General features: G+C 39.7%; 1 protein-coding gene across 2 annotated transcripts in view; it reads right to left on the bottom strand.

The window, feature by feature from the left end:
- Positions 1 to 21,017, bottom strand: part of LOC134538455 (protein-L-histidine N-pros-methyltransferase) — a 731,139-nt gene that overhangs the window by 86,844 nt on the left and 623,278 nt on the right. The window lies entirely within an intron of this gene.

Consider the following 21,017-nt stretch of genomic DNA (forward strand, 5'->3'; position numbering starts at 1 on the left):
TAAACTCTTTACTGCAAAACTTACACCTATGTTCTTTCGATACAGCGTCAGATCCCAAATCGGAATTCATATTAGTTACTGAGACTAACGTCAGATACCAATTGAGTGTTTTAAATTAGATCCAATAATTAAATAGAAATATTTTCATATTTCATCAGCGAGAATTAATATATCTCATGCAAAAGTACTTTATGCATGTAGTTCTGCTTTTCAACAACAGATGTCGCCACATGTTGCTTGCAGTTAAATAATATTTAGTTATTTTATGCGGGATGCGGGATGCTCACTAACGATCGCAAAAGAAGGATGGCTTCGCTAGACTCCAAGGAAAAGGAAGTTCGTCTTGCATGCTGGTGCTCCACAGATGTCTCATGGCGTAATATTAATTTGACTGAGTAATGATATTTTTTAATTCCACCTGATAAAAATATTGCAAGTTTTGATTTAGTAGCAGAAATTATCGAATTAAATGTAACTCCAAATAAAATGACATGTCTCATTAGTCAAAAAAAAAAATCCATGCAGACAGCGGTTTCTCAGAATAGTCAGAAACACTTGAAGAAACCACAGGAATGATTGCAAGAACACGGGAAAAACCATCAAAATACTGACAAGAATAATCAGGAGCACACGGGAAAAACCATCATAATATTAACAAGAATAATCAGGAGCACACGGAGAAAACCATCATAATATTGACCAGATTAATCAGAAGTACTCGGAGAAAACCACCACATGTTTTCTTTGATATCATAAAATTACAGGAAAAAATATTTAAAAATAAAAATAAATTAATAAAAAAAAATACATAAACAGTTTCTGCTAGCTTGTAAACTTATCATTGTTGAGCAAAGATAGAGTTCTTGTACAAGCCAGAAATTTATGCATTTTTTAAAAAATGCATAAACAGTTTCTGCTAGCTTGTAAACTTATCATTGTTGAGCAAAGATAGAGTTCTTGTACAAGCCAGAAATTTATGTATTTTTTTAAAAAATGTATAAACAGTTTCTGCTAGCTTGTAAACTTGCAATATTTTTATCAGGTGGAATTAAAAAATATCATTACTCAGTCAAATTAATATTACGCCATGATACATCTGTGGAGCACCAGCATGCAAGACGAACTTCCTTTTCCTTGGAGTCTAGCGAAGCCATCCTTCTTTTGCGATCGTTAGTGAGCATCCCGCATCCCGCATAAAATAACTAAATATTATTTACCTGCAAGCAACATGTGGCGACATCTGTTGTTGAAAAGCAGAACTACATGCATAAAGTACTTTTGCATGAGATATATTAATTCTCGCTGATGAAATATGAAAATATTTCTATTTAATTATTGGATCTAATTTAAAACACTCAATTGGTATCTGACGTTAGTCTCAGTAACTAATATGAATTCCGATTTGGGATCTGACGCTGTATCGAAAGAACATAGGTGTAAGTTTTGCAGTAAAGAGTTTATCTTGAGAAAGAATAAAAGACAACACGAGAAGAATGACTGTGTTAAAAATCCACTGCGCAATATGATAAGTTGTGTTAGATGTAGCAAGTCGTTTACGCGGAGAGAGAGCCTAAAAAGACATGGCAGAACTTGTAGCGCCAAGCCTGCGTACAGGCTAGAGGACAACGATGAATCTACTAGCCTAAGGAAGAGTGATCTGCATTACGCCAATAATTTTCTTGGCTCTTCCGATCTCGACAACGAACTTAAATTGAAGGAGGTTGATGATTTACGGAAGAATGAAGACAATGGAAGAATCCTTAACGTGAAAAGTGAGAATATATTCCAGCCGAATTCAAGTAGATCTTTCCTACTTTGTAAAAATGATGGACTCCTAAAAAGGAAGCATGAAGACGATGAAGACACTTCAACATCATCAACATCGAATTATTACGGTAAATTGGGTGAAGACGATTCCTTCTACGGTGATTGTTACAGTGACTCTGAGGCTGTTTACAAAGACATAGACTATGATGAAGCACCTAAAGCTGCCAAGATTGAAGAATGTGGCGGTGTCCTGAGACCGAAACGATGGAAACGACGTGATATATTAAATAAATCTGATCAAGCTTGTGATGATCACCGTCTCAAACATGAAAGTTACCCTGCGGTTGGTGGTAAAACGGAAGACACCAGAGATCATAATAATTATAAAGGTGCAAGGAAGATGGTGGTAGAAGAGAATGATTACACATCATGGAAAGATCCAAACATATTGGTTGATCGGCTAAGAATTCTACATGGTTCGCTTTGTGCAGGAAACTATTCGTGCATCAAAGAAATATCCTTCATACTCAAGGAACTGAGGAATGCTGGCTACATACAATAATGGCTTGTTTTACTTGCATTTGTATAGTGTAAAGCAATAAAATAAATAATTTAAATTATAAGAATTTAATGTTTTTATTTCTTGTATTCTGATTTCTAACTAAGACATAGATCTCGTAACTTGTGCTTCCTTTTTGCTTTTTTTTTTTTTTGTTGATGGAGCTTCCAAATGTGCTGCCTTTTCGTTGTCGGTGCTTCCAAATGTGCTGCCTTTTCGTTGTCGGTGCTTCCAAATGTGCTGCCTTTTCGTTGTCGGTGCTTCCAAATGTGCTGCCTTTTCGTTGTCGGTGCTTCCAAATGTGCTGCCTTTTCGTTGTCGGTGCTTCCAAATGTGCTGCCTTTTCGTAGTCGGTGCTTCCAAATGTGCTGCCTTTTCGTAGTCGGTGCTTCCAAATGTGCTGCCTTTTCGTTGTCGGTGCTTCCAAATGTGCTGCCTTTTCGTTGATGGTCCTTCTATTTTTAATGTTGTTTTGACTCTAGTATTATAGTAAATGGTTCTTGATTTGACTTGCGTATTATTCCATCCGGTGCATGTATATAAGCGAATCCTAGACAGCAGGTCGCTCAGTTTGTTACTGTCGTCGACGGTGTAAGGATCACCTAGATTATTTCATCTGGTGCATAAGTCGTGTAATTACCTGTTCTTGAGAACTCGATGGCATCTTTACCGACTTTAACGCCGAACTCGATGGACGTTGTACCATCGTGTACGGGAACCTTGACGTCAGCGACGACAATGGTGGAGCAGATCCCGTTGGCAACGACGACGACGTCGACATTGGAGGAGATTTCAACAGATGTGATACCACCAGCAGAAGATAGCTTAATTACTACTGAGCTGGATGTGCAGGAAACCACGACGATCGACGATACGACCTCGATGGAGACTTCAATGGATGCTGATTTGACAACTAGCGAACATCGGTGCTGTTACTGCGACAAGATTTTCTCAAACAACAGCAATGCCCGGCGACACGAGAGGAGCGAATGTGCCAAGAACCTATATCGTAAAATGTTTGTTTGTGAGAAATGTCATAAGCAGTTTGCCAGAAAAGATAATATGAAAACGCACATGAAGGCATGCAAAGGTCCTGCTGTGCGGCAGAAAGTAAAGGTTTCGGCGCAACAACGATGCATCGATGTGCATAAGAGAATGCCTGGAAATGGTACTACTGTTGCAACGTCTGTATCTGGATCGGGTCTGAAAGGAACGTCTTCATCACCACGGTATCCTTGCAGCTACTGTGATACGTCGTTCGCATTTTCCCATGATGCACGAAGACATGAGCGGAGCAAATGCACGAAGAATCCTTCTCGCATGAAGTTTCGATGTGATGAGTGCCTTAAATGGTTTACTCGAATTGACAGTTTGCGACATCATGCGAAAAAATGTAAAGGTGGAGTCTGTGCTCCTACTGCTGAACTACCTGCCGACATTTCGGCTCCTCGCTTTAGATTGGAGACACGAAAGCGTACAACCAAAAAAACAGATGCCCAGCAACCGATTGTTATGACGTCTGAACATGGAACTAAACCCAAGACTGTGTTCGGAGCATTACAAGTGAACGATAATGGCTTCTACTTGGAGCAGTCTGCATTTCGTGGAACTTTGAAAGACTACTATTATCTAAATACGTTCGGTGAGTCGAAGGACATTTGTAATTTTCTTGACGATATCAGACAGAAGATAATCAATCAGCTTACTGATGATGTAGCAACAAACGGACCTTTGAAATATAACTTGTGGTTGGACTGTATATATGGAAAGCCATATCCGTTCGATGACAAAGTGAAGAAGTGTGCATTCAAGACATCGGCTGCAGTAATTTACAGTTCTAACGATGTGAAGCAAACTGTTAAAAACGGTATCCAGAAACTCTGTCAAGAAGAGGTGGACTATGTCTGTAAAGGTTCTGGCTGGACTCTGTCTAGTATAAACCGATTGGAGCTAAGAATTAGTCATTTCACACCGCTGCGGAACTAAATGATTATAAGATTGCTGGCTTTCGTAAGTGATCCTGTAGTAGAATAGAAATTATGTAATAAATATTATGTTTGTAAAAGAACTTGCGGTGTTTAATTCCTCGAACCTTACACTTTAGTGGTGCTTTTTTAAAATATTTAAGTTGTTTTGTATCGGCCTGGGATCGTACCAAGGACCTTAGTCGATCTAATTAATCAGTTTATTGATCGGAAATTTATTTAATGATTTCTGAACTTTTTCCCGGATCTCTAGCATTAAAATTACACATTTCCAATATGGTGGTCTTGATGTCTGATAGGATGGTGGTCGTAGAGGATTTAGAGTCTCTTTACGAATGTTGAACATGGTTTATTGAAATTATTATTTTTTACATAAAATTAAACATTATTGCATCGATCGGGTATCGAACCAAGGACAGGAGCGGATCGAATCAATATGTAAATTAATGAGTGATTTATTTAACGAATTTAGAAATTTTTCCCGAATTTCTAGCTAAATAATTACGGATTTTCAATATGGCGTCCAAATTTCAAGATGGCGGGCACCTTAGTAATAAATGATTACTGCACTCTAGCGGATAAGAACTAAACTAACATGGCGTTAGCGCACTCTCGCCGACGAAAACAAGATGGTGGTCTCCAGCAACGAAGACAAGATGGCGGACATGACGTCATACTAGGTGACGTTATATCTGCTTTAAGAAAAGTGGTGGGAGTCAGTCTGCCTGCAGCCACCATTAAGGAAGGAGCCTGTCGCCATTTTTAATTTTTTTTGCCCTCACCGGGTTCGAACCGAGGACTCCGAACTCCATGTCGTTAATGTTTGTTTTTTAAAAATGTTTTATTAAAATTTTATTATTTAATTTTTTTTATAATTTTTAAAAAATATTTTATTAAAATCGGATAATAAATAAAAAAGTTAAAGATGGCGGCCGTAACGAAAAATTTATCGGTGACGACATAATCCAAGATGGCGGTCATGGTATCCTTATTCCTAGAAATGGCTTATAAGCGGCTATCTCTTAGGAGTTTTAAGCCAGTTTTAGGAATTAGGGTTCTTTCTAGGGCAAAACGACTTTTGAGGATTTTCGAAATCCTGATTTTCGAATTGAGGAATTTTTTGCGAATTTTTGGCGGAACTTTTTTCCACAGAAATGGAAATTTTGGCGATTTTTGAGGAATTTTGGGCAAATTTTGCCCAATTTTGGAGGATTTTGGCGATTTTTGAGGATCAAATTCAAGGTCAAGGTCAAAGGTCAAGGTCACAACCATCAAAGATGGCCGTCGTGACGTCACAATCCAATATGGCGGACCGACAATCACAATCCACACCCAGAACCCGTGCGCTCGGGGCCCCTATTATATACTACTCTGGTCGAAGTACCGCAAAGTATCATTTACGTTCCAGTCGTCGTGAAGTGCGCACACGAAGTCGTCGTCCGAATCGTTGACCAGCGAGGACGATTGGTGAATTTTCAAGACGAAGAAATTACATTACGTCTGCACTTGAAGCGATGGGCATAAAGTTCGTAACACCGAACAGTTATAAAAGAAATCGTATTGCAGTGAATAAGAACAGTTCTCTACCAGACATCGGTGCATTAACACCTGACAGCATAAAGTATCTTCTCAGTATTGGACAAGTGCCGAGTAAATATGGAAGACGAAATCCTCAATGTGGAAGATCCGGTCATTTTTGATGACAGCATTACGAAAATGGAATTGCACGAGTAACAGCCTTTCCTGCTCGGACCGTACACACTACCATCGGAAGTACGCATTGCTGTACAGCACCAAGATATTTGTACTTTACCTTCGCAGTCATTTCTACGTATAAGAGGCACGCTGACAAAAGCGGATGGTACGCACCCGACAACGACATCAATATCCTGCAATGGTATTCTTTACCTAATCGAGCGCATTACTTATGTACTAAATGGCGTCGAGGTAGACCAGACGAGAGATGTAGGCTTAACATCTGCTATGAAAAATTACCTTTCGCTCACGCCAAATGAACTGTCTGCTGCAAATATGGCCGGTTGGGCTCTCGAGGATGAATATAAGCTTCCGGTTTATGCCGAAAGGAAGTTCGAAGTTTGTGTTCCTCTGTACATGCTTCTTGGATTCGCTGAGGACTACAAGCATATAATCATTAAATTGAAACAAGAGCTCGTACTGCTTCTAGCCAACACGCACATTAATGCAATTGTCGCCACTGCAGAAAACCCTCACGATGTCTCGCTAACACTACAGTCTATCGAGTGGATGCTGCCCCACATCCAAGTGAGCACCGTTGAACGAGTCAAGATGTTGAAGAACATAGATAATGGCAAGAACTTCGATGTGGCATTCCGATCCTGGAGCCTGGAAACTTATCCTGGCTTGCCTCATAGTCAGCGTATCAATTGGATAGTAAAGTCCAGCTTCGCTACGGAAAAACCAAGATACATCATCGTCGGGCTTCAGACCGGAAGACAGCTCAATGCAGGAGTAAGTCGCTCCGTATTCGATAACTGTCAAATACGCAATGTAAAAATATTTTTAAACAGCGAAAGTTATCCGTACGTTGACATGAACATGGATTTTGAAAGTGGAAGATTTCTTCTAGCATATCAAATAATGCCAAGTTTCAGCAAGCTTACTATGGGCGGAGACATTCACCGATACTGAGTCCCGACAGTTTCAAGAACAAGGCTCCGTTAATGGTGTTTGACGTTTCCAAACAGGATGATCGAATAAATTCAAACATCATCGACTGTACGATCGAGATAACGACTAGCGGAAATATGCCGCCAAACACCTATGCTTTTTGTCTGATACTTCACGATCGGCTTGCATCGTACAATTGTAGAGAAAAACTTGTGAAAATTCTGACATAAATACTGTTTCGTTTTCGATAATGATTTAGTTACGACCGAGCATTGCTAGCGACAAGATGTACTGCAACCTGCAAGGTTTCCAGAGTCAAAATGGATTCGTGCTCAAGGAAATTAGCGTCACCGCCGAAGACAAGACTCGAACACGCACTTTTCGACCTCCGTATCCGTGGAAACTACTAGTTTTTCAGGCCCGACCACAAAATTTTGCCGAGCTTGATCGCTTGTGCATCTCCAACACAAATGTAGAATACGCAGACCACCAGCGAAATCGAGAAGCTAATGTCTACGCCCACAACAATATCAGAATAACAGAAAATAAACAGCAGTATTATAACAAAAATTCGCAACAAAAAAACAGCAATGAACAAGTCGCTAAGCCTCAAAATAAAGATGAACGGATACCTGTCTGCTGGTACTGCAAAAAACCCGGGCACTACATTGAACAGTGTCGTGCAAAAAACTATCGCCCAAACTATCAAAATTCGCGAGACTCAAAAAACGTGTAAATCGCTGGCCAGAAAAAATTCTTTCTGAGCCAGCCGCCCAAACAACAGTTAGAAATTTTTCCCTTCACACCGGCCCTAATGCAAAATTCGACCAAAAACTTCAACAAAACACAGCTTCCCCACACAGAGAAAAAAATAAACTAAGAAAACAAAAACAAAGGCGAGCTAAGAAAAACAAAGCTCGTCAAGTCAATCAAATGGAACATTGCAACACTGTTAGGCCTATGTGCAAAAGATGTAATTGTCCGCGAACCACGGACAAAAGAACGTGTCATAATATTTTAGCTAATCTACCGACAGTTCTACCCTATGCCAACACAACCGTAGGAAAACAAGAAATATCAGGACTAATTGACACGGGATCAGTGCGCTCGTTCGTGTCGGGCAAGTTCTTCAGAAAATTACAAGATAATATCATTCACAAAACACAGCCCATAGATATACAGTGTTTCACAGCGGCTGATAAGCCTTTGAAAGTAAAGTTTGCAGTTATTGTTAAAATTAAAATTGATTTGTTTTCGTGGACTTTTCCATTTTTGGTAGCTGATGATTTGGCCACTGATTTAATATTTGGTTCTGATTTTATTGCAAAAACTGGCATGATAATTGATTTACAAGCACGTAAATTTCATTTCCAATTTAATAAGCAAATTTTAATTTCCTTTGTGTCCCCCGACACGCAGAGTCAGATTCATGTCAACACCATCCAGTCAGTTTCGAACGGGGAAAAAACGTTTCACTTGCCCATCTCAGTCACGGACAAAGAAAAGAAATATAAAATTTGTGTCACAGTTTTTCAGACGTTTGAAGTGAGAAATTAGGACGCACTCACTTAACTCAATATGAAATAAAACTTTTGGACAAAACCCCAGTTCGGTGTCATCCGTACCCTCTGTTAGGACCAAAAATGCAGGTAATGCGTGAACACATACAACAACTCTTAGAAAAAGATGTCATTGAGCCTTCAGCCTCAAATTTCGCTTCCCCAGCCTTCTTGGTACCTAAGGATCAAGGTCAAGGTCACCGCGTCGTTGTTGACTTTCGTAAGGTGAACCAACAAATTTAAGTAGAAATGACGCCATTACCAGATCTAAATTCAGCATGTCACTGGTTCAGTAAAGCCAAATTTTTCAGTGTGTTTGACCTTAATTCGGCTTACCACCAAATACCACTAACCCCAGAGTCAAAACACGTCACCGGATTCTGCGTGCCGTGGAATCTCTACCAATACAAAGTAGTACCCTTTGGTCTAGCCACTGGCGCACAAGTGTTAACACGGCTTCTAGATCAAATTTTCGGCGATCTAAAATTCAAGTCCGTTTTAAATTATTTGGACGACGTTGTCGTTTATTCAGAAACTTTTGAAGAGCACCTCGCTCATTTGCATGAAGTCCTTAAACGACTACGCCATGCCGGCCTAACGGTCAATACCAAAAAGGTAAAATTTGCGGTACAAGAAATTTCTTTCTTAGGACATCTAATATCTAATAGGGGAGTAACCATAGACCCAAGCCGAACACAGGCGATCAAGGATTTTCAGCCCCCTAAAGATGCTAAAGGCATCGCCAGATTTATCGGCATGACAAATTTTTATTCTAAATTCATACCTAATTTTGCTGAGCATGCAGCACCATTGAATGCTCTACGTAAGAAAAATTCAGTCTTCAATTGGGGTCCAGAACAAGACAAAGCATTTTCTTTCCTCAAACAAGCCATAATTAGCCCTCCAGTGCTCCGAATGGCAGATTTCAGTAAGCCGTTCATTCTTCAGACCGACGCCTCCAGCGTAGCCATAGGCGCAGTTCTCTCACAAGAGTTTGATGGTTGTAGGCAGCCTATAGCTTTCGCCTCCCGCACCTTAACGCACCAAGAGAGAAAAGCCTCTTCGGTGTATGAACTCGAGTGCTTTGCTGTAGTTTTCGGCATAGACAAGTTCCGGCCATATTTGGAACATAAAGAATTTCTGCTGGAAACCGATAATCAGGCCCTTGCTTGGCTTTTGGCTCACCCCAAGCAATTAGGTAAATTAGGACGCTGGATAGTCAAGATTGCTTCTCTTAAATTTAAAATTCAATTCAACATATTAAAGGTTCACAAAACATCGTGGCCGACACCCTTTCTCGAATGTTCGAGTCACCTTCCAATTCCTATATTCAGGAAGAAATTCCCATTGCCTGCCACGCATTGCTCACAAATTTTCCGCTAGCCTTTTCGGATTTACGATCCCACCAAAATTCGGACCCGCAACTGTCTGACATAATTGCGCAAATAAACTCAGGTTCACCCCCAAAATACCACAAACTATCTAAGGGAATTCTTTATCGAAGAACTCAGCAATGTAAGAATTTTAAAATAGCCTTACCTCAAAATCTCAGGGACATGATTTTTCAATATTGTCACTCATCACCTTTAGGCGCACATTTAGGCATTTTCAAAACTATTGAAAACATCCGCAAGCATTTCATCTGGGACGGAATGCATAAAGACATAACCCAGAGGGTCAAATTATGCAAGTTGTGCAATTTGAGCAAACCTGCCCAGAAAACACAATTCGGATTTTTGAGTTCCGATGTGGCCGAAAGGCCCATGCAAAAACTTTTCATTGATTTTGTGGGACCCTTCCCAAGGTCAAAAGACGGAAATTCGATGCTTCTAGTATGCGTAGATGCATTCTCAAAATTTGTGTGGCTAATCCCTGTTAGAAGAGCCACGGCCGAAATCACCATTCGAGCCCTCCAAAATTATATTTTCAAAATATCCGGGGTACCTTCCATCATTGTTTCCGATAACGCCACAAACTTCAAATCGACAATTTTCAAAAACATGTGCTTTTCACACGGGATTCAGCATGTGACCACAACTCCCTACTACCCCCAGCCTTCACATGCGGAGCGTTTCAACCGAAACCTCCGGTCTGCCTTAATAGCATTCCATGCGAACTCGCAGGATAGGTGGGATTCCAATCTCGTGTGGTTGCAAATGGCTTTCAATTCCGCCAGACATGAAAGTCACAAAACAACACCGTTTGAACTCATGTTTACATACCAGCCCAACACCCCACTCTCTAATCAATGGACGTTAAAAGAGTTACTACCAGACGACCCCAGGAACATTAAGGAAGTCTGGAGTAGAGCTCGTAAAAACCTGAACTTGGCCCACGAGGCAAGCAGGCAACAATATAACAAAAGACGTTATCCCAATCCCTACAGAGTAGGCGATTTAGTGTTGTGCAGAGCACACACACTCAGCAAGGCGATCGACAAGAGATCAGCCAAGCTTTCGTATCGTTGGAATGGCCCCTGGCAGATACAACGATACCTCACGCCAGTCACGGTCGCTTTAGCCGACCCCACCTCCGGCGAATATCGCGCGCGCGCGCACATATCTCAGCTGAAGAAAGTGCACCCGAACCTAAAGTAAGGGCACTCTTCACTGTTTTCCTTCTGCAAGGAACAGCGCCAATTCTTCGGCATGCCAAACTCAACACACAGTGTTGTTATCAAAAACCCTAGGTCATAATTTTAAGTAATATAAAAAACCATGGTACTAGTTTATAAGATGTTTAAGTTAAGGAGTATTCAATTAAGATGTCTAGTTTTAAGTGGCGCCACTTATTCAATAAGTTATCTGTAAGTTTTAGCTCTATTTAAACGTGTAAGAATTCTTATCGGTTGTAAGTAGTTTACTACAGTAGATCCTGGTACAGGGTAAGTCACTTAGGTTTTTGGTGGCTCAAGTTTGCCACCCTGACTCCGTCTTTCAGGGGGGAAGTATGTGCCGTTTCAGTGCCACTTTCAGGCACAAATGTACGAATTTAAATTTAATTTTTAATTTTTAAAGAAGAAAACCAAATAATAAATTTGTAATTTTTATTTTATTAAATTTTGTTTCCATTACTGTACACTCCGACGTAATCTTGTGCAACCCAGTGCACCTGCGCTTGTTCGCAGGCTTCAAACAGATACTGTTTGCTGACGATTTGCGATCGCAGCATCCCGGCCGCGGTTCGCGTCACGCCTTCCCTATGTAACGGAACGACTTTCGCGTTAGCGAACTCTACCCCAACCCCACTGCTAGCAACTTTCATTTCTCGGAGGCAAGCATACGTAAGGGTTTTGAAAGCACGCCTCTGGACCAAGTTACAGCCAGCGGCGACGCCTCGAGACAGTCCACATGATGCCTTTCCCAGGCGACTTAGCAAATTTAAACCCCCCTCCCCTCATCACCCACCGGTGGCTTCACGGGAACTCAAACCCGGAGCAACGACCCCCAGTGAACCCCGGGCGGGGACATTGCCTCCCCGAGGACATTCCCACTTGTCAAACGGAGCCCTCAGCGAAGTCTAGCGGCGGGAAAAATCCCTAACCTTGCTCTGAGCGCTGGTCGCGAGCGCGCCCACTGCACTCTAGCGGACGTTTCTGTGACCCTCCAGACAGGTTCTCGTCTTGGCCACCAGAGTGCAATACTCATCCCTCCCATAAGAGACAGCTTGTCACAATCGACCTTGGCAGCAGTCGCAGTGCGATTGCGATTTTAGTTCGCCTACGACTCGCGTGAGAGCGCAGCGAACAGGTTGCAGTTTGCTTCGCCCCTTCGGGCATCTCCGGACACCTTCGGGCAATCACCACCACCCCCTTCTTTGGCTGGGGGCAGTTGCTTACTTTAATTAGGCGCCCCGACGCCATTTCAAAAAGATTCGGCAGGCAGCACGCGGTAAGGGCGGATCTCTCTTCGCAGCCCGAGACAACGCGCTTCTGAAAAGTCGTGAACGGCTTTCTCTAAAGCATGTAGTTGGTTATCGACAAGGCCATGTGCCTTAGCACTCAATTTTTAATTTTTTTTGCTGCCCGAAATAGTTTATTTTTTGAAATAGTTTTTTGTCTTTACTTATTATTCTTCATGGCGACAGCAATCTTCCGCGTCGCGCATCACCTGGCCATCTCCAGGGACCGACCTGATCTACTCCACCCCGCAGCTTAGGTAAGTTATTTCGTCGCCCCACACACACTTTTCTTTTCCTGTTCTCGTGGGCTTAACTTCGCCCAACATCAGCCGCCTGTTAACCAACCTAATTTGATGGGAATACTGGTTGCAGGCGGGGATCAAGAACTAGGATGAGAGATTCTGCTCCAAATTCAACTCCCATGCAGTTCATGAGTTAGTTCACCGAAATTCATCGCCTCCTGCAATCGGAGAATTTCTCAAGAGTTCCAGCTTTCAACATATTTTTCCCTGAGTAGAAAAACCACAAAATAATTTATAATTCTGAACAACCAGTTTCAGGACACTTTTATTCATTTAACGAGTAAATGTAATTTTTTTTATAATTTGTCTTATGAAGAGCCTGCGCGCTAAATATTCAATGGCCTGTAAAGTTAAGAAACCAAATGACCTTTGATTCAGTCAAATATAACCATTGTTACTTATTATAATATCTCGCCCCGGGGCCTCCCATTTGGTTTATTGTTTAACAAGATTTAATGTATTAAGTATAGCAAATAAGGTCAACAATTTTCTTGGTATTTTGTTTCGGCTGTAATGCCATGGGTTATCTTCAGTGGAATAAGGTTTGTAAAGTAGAAATAACAGCAACGAAATCATTAAGTAAATGCCAATGTAAACCAAACCAGATCTTATTATTTTCTTATCCTTGATCACGATCCACATAACCTTACCAAGTTTTAAGGAGGTTAATCATAAATTTTGTTGTGCGTGCGCTGTGCCCCTATGGGTAATGTGTTTAGTACTGTTTCTGCCTGGCGCTTCCACGGCCAATCTATATTTGTTCTTTAGACGAAATTTCATATTGATTGAGCGCAGCAGCACGTTACAAGGTACCTAATAAAAATTAATTTTAAATACAGACAATATTTTGACTCATGTAGTATACCAGTAGACCACGGGTATATAAGCGAGGTTCAGACGACAGGACCCACAGTTCACCTCTGACCACGGTGCAGTACGGACTAACTCTCTTCAGGTAGTTTCGTGAGGTTTAGTTATGTCGATCGAAATAGACTGTTTACCGTCAGCAGCGGGGACCTCGATGGCAGCAACGATGATGGAGACGGAGATCCTGATACCGACTGCAGAGGAGACCACGACAGCGGTGGAGGTCCCGATACCTGCTGCAGAGGAGACAACGATATGTGCTGTTCCACCATCAGCTGATGTTTCATCATCTGCATTCCAGACTTCAATTAATGAAGAGCGTACAGCGCATCAATGCAAATATTGTGACGCATCTTTTACAAAACCTACGAATGCGCGCAGACATGAAAGAAGCAGTTGTCCGAATAATTTAATGAAACGAATCCAATTTCAGTGCAATAAGTGCGGTAAACTAATTTCACGTCTCGACAGCTTACATCGTCATTATAAAAATTGCTCCGAGAAAGCTAATTGCGAGTATAATGAACATGGTTATTGTTTTGACTCATGTGTTGAACAAGCTAATGAGAATATATAAGTGAGACCCAGGTGATATGGACTTCAGTCTGTCTCTGGCTGCGGTGATGAACGGCTCGGATAGTTAGACTTGTATAACATAATAGACCAGTATCTAGCTATTCTTGAGAACTCGATGGCATCATTACCAGTATCAACACCAACCTGGATCGAAGGTCTACCATCGTCATCAGTGCAGAGCCCGATGACAACGATGTCTACAGCTACACCTACTCTCTCAGCACAGCAGGAAATTTCGACGCGTGCAACATCTTCCGCATAGCAGACCTCAACGGCTTCAGAAGTTAACATGTCAGCAGTGTTACAATGGTTGTCAACAGTTCCAGTGTCATTGATGAAGGAAGGTGCATCCAACAGTGTTCCATCACCCGACTTTACGTACTGCGAGAAGATCAAAAACTTGAAATTACGGGATTATGTAATACACAATTGTAGTAATAACTCTGAACGCATTAAATATCAGTGCAACAGGTGTTTAGGCAAGTTTGTACAATATGGAAGATTAAAACGACACCTCAGGAATTGTGATAGACTGGCTGTACATTCATCGGAATCAAGTTGTATATTTTGTAACAAAACATTGGCAAATATTCAAAGTGCACAACGACACGAAATATATCACTGTCCTTTTAATGAAGTCGATAATTCGGCTTTGTGTGAAAATTGTGGTGTACCAATATGTCGACCTGATAGACTGAATAGACATTTCAAGTCATGTAAAGGGCTTAGACCATACAACAAGATGACTGTTTGAATCGAGAAATCCACAAGACTTTAGTAATTTGTCTGTGTTTTTTGTACTTGTAGTAGTGTAGTATTTATGTAATAAAAGTTTTTTTAAAAGAACTTGCGGTGTTTTTTTATTTTCTCGAACCTTACACTTAAGTGGTACTTTTTTAAAATATTAACGTTGTTTTGTATCGGCCAGGGATCGAACCAAGGACCTTAGTTGATCTAATCAATCATTATATAGATTACAAATTTATTTAATGAATTTTGGAACTTTTCCCGAATTTCTAGCTAAATAATTACGGATTTCCAAGATGGCGCCCAAATTTCAAGATGGCGGGTGTCACAGCAATAAATGATTACTGCACTCTAGCGGATAAGAACTAAACTAACATGTCATCAGCGCACTCTCGCCGACGATACAATGATGATGGCTTCCAGCATCGTTGACAAGATGGCGGACATGACGTCATACTAGGTGACGATATATATGCTTTGAAAAAAAGTGGTGGGAATCAGTCTGCCTGCAGCCACCATCGAGGAAGGAGCCTGTCGCCATTTTTAGTTTTTTTTGCACTCGCCGGGTTCGAACAGAGGACTCCGAGCTCCGTGTCGTAAATGTTTATTTTTAAAATTTTTTTATTAAAATTTTATTAAATGAATTTTTTTTATAAATTTTAATTTTTTTTATTAAAATCGGATAATAAATAAAAAAGTTAAAGATGGCGACCGAAACAGAAACTGCAACGGTGGCGTCATAATTCAAAATGGCGGAAAACACAACGCCGGAATGTTCGAGAAAACGAAATGACGTCATCCGAAATGGCGGATCCAAAATGGCCACCGTGATCTACTTGTCCCGTTAGAACGTGTTTCGTTACGCTGTGTCCCGTTACGCTCATACAAGATGGCCGCCGTGACGTCACAATCCAAGATGGCTGACCGGCACCCGGCACCACACCCAGAACCCAGTCCCAGTACCCCCATTTACACACTACTCATGTGTTATACCAACGAGATCCAGACGACACGACCTTCAGTCCATCTGTGGCCGCGGTGCAGTGCGGATCGTCTTGTTTTACTAGTCTGGTGTGTAAGTCCTCTGTTCTTGAGAATTTTGTACTTTATTTAACGACGACCTGGATGGATGATCTACCATTGACATTAGGGGCCCTGATGGCACCGACTTCGACAGCAGCGACGCCAACGACAGTGGAAACCTCAATGGCCGCGGTGCTAGCAGCTGCGGAGATCCCAGCGTCATCGGCACCATCAACCGCAGACATTTCGATGCAATCTGTGATACCGGCATCGACTTGTGCAGTTCTATCGGATGAAGTTTCGTCAGTAACATTGCAGACGAACGTTCATCGCGTCAGTGAAAAATACTGTGTTGCGTCTTTCACTACCACTTCAAGTGCGCGCAGACATGAAAGAAGCAGGTGTACAAATAATTTACTGCAAAGAATACTGTTTCAGTGCAACAAGTGTAATAAACTAGTTTCACGTCTCGATAGCTTACATCGACATTATGAAAAATGCTCAGTGAAAGTTAAGTGCAAGCATATTGAAAATGGTTGTTCTTTTGACTCATGTATTGTTCCAGCTAATGGGCGTATATAAGTGAGACCCAGACAATGAGAACTTCAGTCCGCCTCTGGCTGCGGTTCTGTGCGGATCGGATAGTTAAGACTTGCCTAACATAATAGACCAATATTTGGCTATTCTTGAGAAATCGATGACATCATTACCACTATTAACATCGCCGTGATGGAAGGCCTACCATCAAAAGTGCAGATGGAAACACCATCAACAGTTACATATGCTCTCCCAGCACAGCAGGAGATTTCGACGGTGCAACATCCTCCGCAGAGCAGACCTCGAAGACTTCCAAAGTTAACATTTCAACCGTGTTATAATGGTTGTCAACGGTGCCAGTGACATCGATAAAGAAAGCAGCATCTGACGGTGTTTATCACCTAACTGTGCGTACTGTGACAACATCAAACACTTGAAATAGCGTGATTATGTAATACAAAATTGTAATAATAACACTGAATGCATTAAATATCAGTGCTACAGGTGTTGTAGCCAGTTTATACACTACGGAAGATTAAAAAGACACATACGGAATTGTGACAGACTGGTTGCGCATTCATCAGAATCAAAATGCATATACTGCGGCAAGACATTTGTATGCATAAAACATGAAGGCATCATGAAATATAACACCATCCTTTCAATGAAATCGAAAATTCTTCTCTGTGTGAAAAATGTGGAAATCAACTGTCACGTGGAACTGCTCTGAAAAGATGTCAAGATATAAAAAGGAATTACTTCGTACTCTAAGAAGACCGTATAAATAAAGAAATTTTAGTGATGTGTATGTTTTTGTTCTCTTTAGAATTTATTTAATAAAATTTATTTTATAAAATAACTTGAGGTGTTTTTTTTCTCGAACCTGTCACTTCTGTAGTATTTTGATTAAATTATATTTTTGCATTGACCAAGGATCGAACGAAGGTCAGGAAACCATCGATTCTATCAGTACAGTAATGAGTGATTTTTTTGATGATTTTTTGAAATCATCCCGAATTTCCAGCTCAAAAATTACAGATTTTCAAGATTGCGGACATAACGACTTACTGAAAGTACCATAGGTGGAGATTAGTCGGTTTATTGAAGTAATATGAGAGTGTAGGTTAGTAACTCTGTATACTATAATCAATTCAAAAAATTCCAGTCTGACTAAGCTCAGTGTAAGTAAAACAATTATGAGAATCTTTCTCTCTAGGGTACACTAATAGGCTTACTGTTAATACAGACATAAACTGAAGTTGACACTAAATATAGCAAACAAAACATTCAACAGAGCTACTTTTAGGATTTCGAACTTGATTTATTAAATATTTTTTTTACATAAAATTAAAATATTTGCATTAGTCAAGGATCAAAGCATGGACAGGAATCCATCACTTCAATAAGTAAATTGATTGCAAATTGATTAAATGAATTTTGGAAATATTCTTGAATTTATAGCTGAATAATAACGAATTTCCAAGATGGCGCCCAAATGTCAAGATGGCGGGTACCACAGTAATAATAAATTATTACTGTACTTTAGTAGGTAAAAATTAATCTAGCATGGAGGCAGTGCACTCTAGAAGACGAAAAAAATATGGAGGTCTCTAGCAGACGAAAACCAGATGGCGGACATGACGTCATACTAGCTGATATATATACACCTTGGCATTAGTGGGTGGGAGGTAAGTCTGCCGGCGGTTTCCGTGGAGGAAGGATCTGTTGCCAATTTTATTTTATTTTTGCATTCGCCAGGTTTGAACTAAGGACTCCATTATGTTAATGCATTTTTAAAATAATATTTTATTAGAACTTGATTATTTTTAAATAAATTAAAAAATATTTCCCATTAAAATCTGATAGTATTATATATTTTCAAGATAGCGACAGTGATGTCATAATACAAGATGGCGGAATGTAAAAATTTGCATTTTTATAATATTTTTTATGAATTTAAAATTTCTTTCCGAATCTAGCATAAACATTATGTATTTTTAAAGATGGCCGCCATAATGAAAATTGCAACAGTGTTGTTAAATAATATTTTAAAGTTTTTTCGCATTATCTAGCATAAAATTACGGATTTCCAAGATGGAGGCCATAACGGTAATTACAACGGTGACATCATAATTCAAAATAGTGGAATTCAAAATGGCGGATCCAAGATGGGGGATCTAAAATAGCCACCATGGTCATGGTCAAAGATCAAGGTCTTCCAAGATGGCGTCCGTGACGTCGGGATCCACAGACTAAATCCCTGCACCGGCAACACCAGCCTGAAGACTGTCCCTGTATGCCCTATTGTATACTACTCTGAAGTACCCGGCGCTGCCCGGGCTACGCTTCAGGCATTATGACGTCACTGTGGCAATTATCGTTATGGCCTCCATCTAGAAAATCCGTAATTTTATGCTAGAAAATCAGAAAAAAACTTTATTATATATAAAAAATAATTAATCAAATTTTAATAAAATATTATTTTAAAACACTGTTGCAATTTACGTTATGGCTGCCATCTTAAAAAATTTATATTATTTATGCTAGATACGTAAAAAAATTATATTTATAAAAAATATAAAAATGCAAATTAATACACTCCGACATCTTGGATTATGATATCACTGTCGCCATCTTGAGAATCTGTAATTATTATCAGAAATGTAATTGAACGACGGAATATGTTGGTGTTTAACGCCCCCGCACACCCGTCTTTGTAGCTGATTAATATATTTATGAAAGTGAGTAAAGATTTCAAACGTCAACAGGAGACGCAGAAAATATCAACAATGCAATAGCCGTTGACACGGAGAAGAAAAAAGCACCAACAATGCAAAAGCATTTTAAAAAATTGGATAATTTTGATCTTTAACGCCCCTGCAACCCTTCTTGGGAACTTGTTTTCGTAAAATATTTTCTTAGGAGATGTCTCCAAGCAAAAGGAATATATGTGCCAAATTTCAAGTGTGTAGTTCTTATAGTTCCTGAAAATTCGTGATGAGTGAGTCAGTGAGTGGTATTTTATTTCATGAAAATTTTACCACCCCTTTTCTCATCTTTATGGATGAAATTTCAACAAATGCTTTCTAAGTGCACCCCCAGGGTACTCAAAGAATATTTCCTCGAAATTCCAAAATTTTAGTTCCACCGGTTTATGCTGTGTATTGTTTGTCAGACAGCCAGCATTTTTAAAATGTTTTATTAATTAGATTACTTTATTTCATACACTAATTTTAACATAAATATCTCTGAATTTCTTTTTTCCCGTCAGTTTCTATGCGTATTTAGTACTATAATCTTCAGGTCTATCTGTGACATTTACCTTTTGATAAATCAATCCTTAATTAGTCAAAAAGTAATTTTTTTTGGTACTAACTTATGAAGATCTTCAGAAGCCTGAATACCAAATTCCATATTTCTATGCAATTAAATTAAATTAAATTCATTGTAACGCCATCTTTTAGGGAATTTATAAACTAAACTGTAAAACTAATGTGTTGCAGTTCTGTGCTAATGTGCTGTGGTAGTTCATTTTAATGGTAACAGTAAACAATAAAGTACAAAATGGGTAATGAAAATTGTATCAAACATGGCGGTCAACAGCTTTCATTTTTCTAACTCTCTAATTTATTCGTTACAACAGAAAAACGTAATGGCTTCATGGCTATTGCTTGGGGGACATAGAAAAAATAACACAGTTTTGTAACCATGTATATTGGTCACGAGACGTTTAGTGTTAATTTTCTACATTAAAAACATTTAAGAACACGAGAGAAACATAACATTACCTGTTTACCATGTGGAATCATCATCTTGTGACATCACAAGTCATAGATAGGCTACTGCTGTGTGCTGTTTAAGACAGTACCCTTCAAGAAAAACTATGAGGGTTCCATCCAAAACAGCATCAAACTCAGGGGTACCAACCGAGATCTTAGCAAGAAGAATACAACTGTAATAATATAACCTGTCACAGGTGCGTCACAGGTATATTTAAACACGCGCGTACTCGAATTCAAGTTGTCTAAATTTCAAAGAAATCGGTGAACGATAGGCGTAAGACAGGCGACGTTTAATTTGTAACTTATGCAGTTGCTGACAGATATGACTGTCATCAGTCGATTGCAAAATGTTTACTTCTGTTGGAATGCATCACATAGAAACCCCGAGTTTTTCTAGGTTTTGGGAAAACGTAATAATTTTATTGATTTAATGAATTATATGCTAAAATAAAGAGTTTTAAGACGAATGCTATTTACGAAAGGATAATAAAAAAAACTGTAGGGCCTATATCACATAAGTTCATACTTACACTACAAGTTAGGACTGACATAAAAATTTGTCTGTATGTTTATAAAATCTATAAATAAGAGATTTTTCAAGTATAAAATCATTTTATAAACAATTAAATGTATTAAACTATATGAAATAAGTAAACATGAACATTAGTAGCAAATTAATTAGAATACTCAACCCTCAAAAGTCCAGTACACCAGAAGCACACATTGGAAGCGAGCTACAGGGAGAGTGCAAGGTGAGAGTTGGA

This window comes from Bacillus rossius, chromosome 13 (genome assembly GCF_032445375.1).
Source record: "Bacillus rossius redtenbacheri isolate Brsri chromosome 13, Brsri_v3, whole genome shotgun sequence".
Classification (NCBI taxonomy): Eukaryota; Metazoa; Arthropoda; class Insecta; order Phasmatodea; family Bacillidae; genus Bacillus; species Bacillus rossius.